At 48.7% G+C, this 6,230-nt stretch overlaps 1 pseudogene; it reads left to right on the plus strand.

Moving 5' to 3' along the window:
- Positions 1-1,966: 1,966 nt before the first annotated feature.
- LOC114699473 lies at positions 1,967-3,041 on the plus strand (annotated as a pseudogene).
- The last annotated feature ends 3,189 nt before the right edge of the window (positions 3,042-6,230 follow it).

The raw sequence follows: 6,230 nt of genomic DNA on the forward strand, positions 1-6,230 counted from the left end.
TTCCCATCATCACCTTGATGCCCCTTCCTCATACAATCCCTCTTTTCTCTCTTTGACTGGACTCCTGGAGTTCAGCCTGGTACTTGGCTGTGGATCTCTGCATCTGTTTCCATCAGTTACAGGATGGAGGCTCTACGATGCCAGTTAGGGTAGTCACCAATCTGATTACCGGAGTAGGCCAGTTCAGGCACCCTCTCCACTATTGCTAGTAGTCTAAGGTAGGGTCATCTTTGTGGATTTCTGGGGACTTTTCTAGCACCCCACTTCTACTCCCTGTGCCCTTGATGTCTCCCTCTATTATGGTATCTCTTAGGGAAACACTTTTTTTTTTTTTTTTTTTTTTTGGTTTTTCGAAACAGGGTTCCTCTGTGTAGCTTTGATGCCTTTCCTAGAACTCACTCTGTAGCCCAGGCTGGCCTCGAACTCACAGAGATCTGCCTGGCTCTGCCTCCCAAGTGCTGGGATCAAAAGCATGTGCCACCACTGCCCGGCTATGGAAACACTCTTAAACAAGGTGGAAGGTGAGGACTGACACCTGAGGCCATCCTCTGATTTCCGTACACACACCATGGCAAGTACACATGTGCACACCCACAAACGTACACACACACACACACACACACACACACACACACACACACACACACACATCATACATACACAAAGGCATAAGCTGATGAATGGATTAAATGAAGATAAAATTCAACTACCTGGTGTTTAAAAAAGATTTTCTTTAGATCTAACAACGTGCACAGAATGAAAGGGAGGTGATGGAAAAGGTATTTCATGTAAAGGGTAACCAAGAGAAATCTGGGGGTGATTATACTGTCATATAAAGTGCCCTTTAAATCAATTGTGACTTGAAGAGACGAAGAGGAACGTTATATATTTATTTTTAAAATGTCAATTTGCTGAAAAGATGTGACACTTTTACATATGCGTGCGGCAAATGGCAGAGCTCACCCTTTGAATGGGAGTCCTGCGGGCAGGAACGAGGCGAGGCTCGCTCCCTTCCTAGCTGCAGCACCCAGCCTTACTATGCATGTTTACTCAATTCCCACTGTCCCCAGCGAGTGACCATGAGGAAAGTGAATGGGTGAGGCCTGCGGATTGTCACTGGCCATCCTTACCCTCCTGGATGTCCCATTCAGGAACTGGGTATCTGTTCTTTGTTTTCCATGCTCCAGTCGTGAAGACGAGAACGAGGGTTCTCGGACAGGTATATCTAGTCTCCCCAGTCAAGCATTCTAAGGTTTGTGAGTACATGCCGGGGGAATATGAAAACTCTAAAAGGCTTCCCCATTGGAGCTGGTGTTTCCTAGGAGGACACTGAAGCCCAGACAGACAGCGTATCAGCTGATGGTCACACAGCCAGCTGACCGAAAAGCTAGCATTCAGACAGACTTGAGTCTATTCATTACCCTACCTATAGCATGCTGTTTCTTTAGGAGACTATGCATCTTTATGATTCCTCTGTCATGCCCTCCCCATTCACGTCCCTTGTCACTGGTCACTTTCCATGATGCTCTGTCCTCTCCCTTCTGCCACATAAGGCCTATTTCAGCCTTTTCTATATTCATGTTACACCAAATGACAATTTTACGCCCATGGTGGTCCTGTGGGGTTAAAAATTTGAGTGTTAGGCCATCAAGATGACTAAGAAGATAAAATAACTTGCCTACAAGCCTGACAGTCTGAATTTTATACTGGGGAACCACATTCAATGAGGAACTGATTCCCAAAAGTTGTCCTCTGACATCCATACTCACACCATGCCACACACGTGCCCTCACATGCACACACCATAAACATGGATACACGAAATGATAGTAATAAATATTTTTAAAAGAAGTTCTCTCTTAGGCTCTCTGCTCCTCCCTGTTCCAGAGACAGCCATATCTTCTCCTGAAGTACCAGCCTCGTCCCTAGGACTCAATGGTGAAGCCGAGTGAGCAGAGTTGACTCTATGGGGTGCCTGGCTACCCAAACCGCCGTCGTGTCGGGAAAAGTGGACATTGTTGCATCAGTGACCCCTTCATTGACCTCAACTACATGGCCCACATGTTCCAGTGTGACTCTACCCATGGCAAGTTCAACGGCACAGTCAAGGCTGAGAACGGGAAGCTGGCCATCAACGGGAAGGCCATCACCATCTTCCAGGAGCGAGATCCTGCTAACATCAAATAGGGTGATGCTGATGCTGAGTATGTTGTGGAGTCTCCTGGTGTCTTCACTACCATGGAGAAGGCTGGGGCCCCACTTGAAAGGTGAGGCCAAAAGGGTCATCATCTCTGTCCCTTCTGCTGATGCCCCCATGTTTGTGATGGGTGTGAACCATGAGAAGTATGGCAACTCACTCAAGATTGTCAGCCATGCTTCCTGAACCACTAACTACTTCTACCACCCTACCCCACCCCCGCCTCTGCCAAGGTCATCCATGACAACTTTGGCATTGTAGAAGGACTCATGACCACAGTCCACACCATCACTGCCACGCAAAAGACTGTGGATGGTCCCTCTAGCAAGCGTGATGGCCGTGGGGCAGCCCAGAACATCATCCCTGTATCCGCTGGTGCTGCCAAGGCTGTGGGTGAGGTCATCCTAGAGCTGAATAGGAAGCTCACTGGCATGCCTTCCATGTTCTTATCCCCAGAGTGTCCATCGTGGATCAGGCATGCTGCCTGGAGAAAGCTGACATGTATGATAACATCAAGAAGGTGATGACGTAGGTATCAGAGGGTCCACTAAAGGGCATCCTGGGCTACACTGAGGACTAGGTTGGCTCCTGTGACTTTAACAGTGATGCCCAGTCTTCCACCTTTCATGCTGGGCCTGGCATTGCTCTCAGTGACAACTCTGTGAAGTTCATTTCCTGGTATGACAGTGAACACCGCTACAGCAACAGGGTGGTGGACCTCATGGCCTACATGGCCTCCAGAGAGAAAGGAGCCCTGGACCACCCCACCTGCCCCAGCAAGGACATGAGAGCAAGAGAGAGGCCTTTGGGGGCTGAGGAGTCCCTGTCCCAGCTCAGCCCCTGACACTGAGCATCCCCCTTACAGTCTCCCTATCAGACCCCTGGAATAACAGGAGGGGCTTAGGGAGCCCTACTCTCTTAAATACCATCAATAAACTTCACTGTACCCACAAGAAAAAAAAGTGAAGTTCCCTTTTAGGCCTTATTTTACAGATGAGATAACTAAGTTGCTGAGCTGGAAAGAGACCAGCCAGTGGCGGCTGGGTTTTTTGTTTGTTTGTTTTGTTGTTGTTGTTGTTTGTCAACTTGACACAAGCTAGAGTCATCTGAGAAGAGGAAGCCTCAATTGAGAAAATGCCCCCAGCCGATTGGCCTATGGCGGCAGTTTCTTGATTGGTGGTTGATGTCAAAGGGCCCGTTCTGCTGTAGGCAGTACAATTCCTGGGCAGACGGTCCCGGGGTATACGAGAAAACTGAGTGAGCCCATGAGAGCAAGCCAGTGAGCAGTGTTCTGCAGGTCTGGCCTCCGAGTTCCTGCCCTGACTTCCCTTCATGACAGACTCTAAGCTGTAAGGTGAAATAAACTTTCCTCTCCAAGTTGCTTCTGGTCACAGTGCTTTATCACAGTGATAAAAACCTAACTAGTACACCTGCCAATGAAGCTGCTTAGACCCAGAGCCAAGCCCAGCCTCAGGTCTGATTTTGAAGCCCTCATCTTCCCTCAGAAGTATTATAATCCCTAACAACGATCTATAAACATTTGTCCTTGTACCCACAGATAAATGTAGGCTTGGCCCCTCGTCAAGGAAAAGTCTCTTTGCAACACATAGAGACCACTACAGAAGTCCACAACCAACTAAAATACATTGTTATGGAGCCTAGTCCCAGTGGATACATCTACAAAACACTCCTGCACCTAAGGTTAAGGGAAATTGCAGAAGAGGAGCAGAAAGATTGAAAGAGACAGAGGATTAGGGAGTTTGCTAGCAGACTGTCTCCTGGTACTGTCAGAAGACACACCCATGAAGTCTCACCAACATGACTGCCCAAATGTGTGCCAAACAAGGATGACACCAACAGACAGGCCAAATTGCATGGGGAAAAGCCACGAGGGCTCAAACAGACACAGAGAATGATAGGCAACTGAGGAAAGCTGGAAGAGATTGCCCAGTACCAAATGGTCAGCCCTGCAAATATACATACAAGTAACATCCCATGGACTCAACAGGTTGTTTTTATGAACATATATGTATATACAAATAAGAGGCCATAAATTTGAAGTAGAGCAGGGAAGGGTGTATTGGGAGGGAGAAAAGGGAAGGGGGCAATGATGTAATTTTATTATAGTCTCAAAAATAAAATCAAAGAAAAAAGTATCAAGAGACTTGATTTACAAAAACCAGTTCTGTCTGCTCCCAGTTTCCACAGAAAATCTGTTCCGATTCCTGCTCCTTCCTCCTTAGACTTTTCCTTTCATTTAAGGATGACCATGAGGCATGAGTCTCATTCTCCAAGACTAGAAGACGTAGAAGGACATGGGGACTACCTGGGCCTGGACACCTTTAACCTCTCTAGGCTCAGGGTCCTTGTCAGTTGATAGGCATTGAACTAAACATTGTGTAGGTATGTCTCTAGTTCAACAAGGTCAAAGCCATCACATTGTTTTGCAGTGGAAGACACCAGCCTGCCAGGAAGTGGCTTGAACAAGAACACTGCCATGGTCTGCTTTCTACCAAAGTTCCCCATGGTAACATACTGAGATGTGACAGAGCCGCTAGGAAATATTTGAACCCTGCTTCCTGAAAGGATTGGTTTCAAGAGAAACTAACAAGAGAGAGCTAGTTTCTGCTAGAGCAGATTGTGAAAAAGAGAGTGGCCTCCATTGCCCTGTCTCTTCTGTATAAACCCCCTGTCTTAGTTAGGGTTACTGTTGCTATGCTGAAACACCATGACCAAAGCTACTTGGGGAGGAACGGGTTTATCCAGCTTGCAAATCCACTCAGGAGATATATAAGAGTCGCAGTCCATTTAGGGGAAGTCAGGACAGGAACTCAAACAGGGCAGGAGCCTGGAGGCAGAAGCTGATGTGGAGCCCATGAAGTGGTGCTGCTTACTGGCTTGGTCCCCATGGCTTGCTCGGCCTGCTTTTTTAAATAGAACCCAGGACCACTTGCCCAGGGGTGAGACCACCTACAGTGGACTGCCCCCCCTTATCAATCACTAATTTAAAAAAATGTCCTCCAGGCTTGCCTATAGTCTGACCTTGTGGAGGCATTTTCTCAACTGAGGTTCTCTGTCTCAGATGACCCTAGCTTGTGTCAAGATGATGAAAAGCTAACCAGCTCACCCCCTTCCCTCCCTGGGCTGTGGGTGGACCATCAGGCCTCACAATAAGCCTAGCAGAGTTTTGTCTCACATTCTTGACCTTCCCCCACTTCTGGAACCCTAGTGCAAATAAGCTATGTATACAAATTGTCTCAGGTATTCTGTGATAACTACAAAACTGGCCAAGACAAGATCTCATGGACATTAGCTGAGCCATGCTTTTAACTCCCTTGTTGTCTTGGGCTACAGATTGCTTGGACTGTTGGGTAGTTAGAAGTATGCAAAACTGAGGTGTCCCACCAGCAGAGCCTCCGTGGGTGTGTGGATACTCCCGGGCAGCAGAGCCTCCCTGAGTGTGTGGATACTCCCGGGCAGCAGAACCTCCCTGAGTGTGTGGATACTCCCGGGCAGCAGAGCCTCTGTGAGTGTGTGCATACTCCCAGGCAGCAGAGCCTCCGTGAGTGTGTGGATACTCCCAGGCAGCAGAGCCTCTGTGAGTGTGTGCATACTCCCAGGCAGCAGAGTCTCTGTGAGTGTGTGGATACTCCCAGGCAGCAGAGCCTCCGTGAGTGTGTGGATACTCCCAGGCAGCAGAGCCTCCGTGAGTGTGTGGATACTCCCGGGCAGCAGAGCCTCTGTGAGTGTGTGGATACTCCCTACTCCCATCCAGCAGAGCCTCTGTGAGTGTGTGGATACTCCAGCAGAGCCTCTGTGAGTGTGTGGATACTCCCAGGCAGCAGAGCCTCCGTGAGTGTGTGGATACTCCCAGGCAGCGGAGCCTCTGTGAGTGTGTGGATACTCCCAGGCAGCAGAGCCTCCGTGAGTGTGTGGATACTCCCAGGCAGCAGAGTCTCTGTGAGTGTGTGGATACTCCCAGGCAGCAGAGTCTCTGTGAGTGTGTGTGTGGATACTCCCAAGCAGCGGAGCC

This window comes from Peromyscus leucopus, chromosome 4 (genome assembly GCF_004664715.2).
Source record: "Peromyscus leucopus breed LL Stock chromosome 4, UCI_PerLeu_2.1, whole genome shotgun sequence".
NCBI lineage: Eukaryota > Metazoa > Chordata > Mammalia > Rodentia > Cricetidae > Peromyscus > Peromyscus leucopus.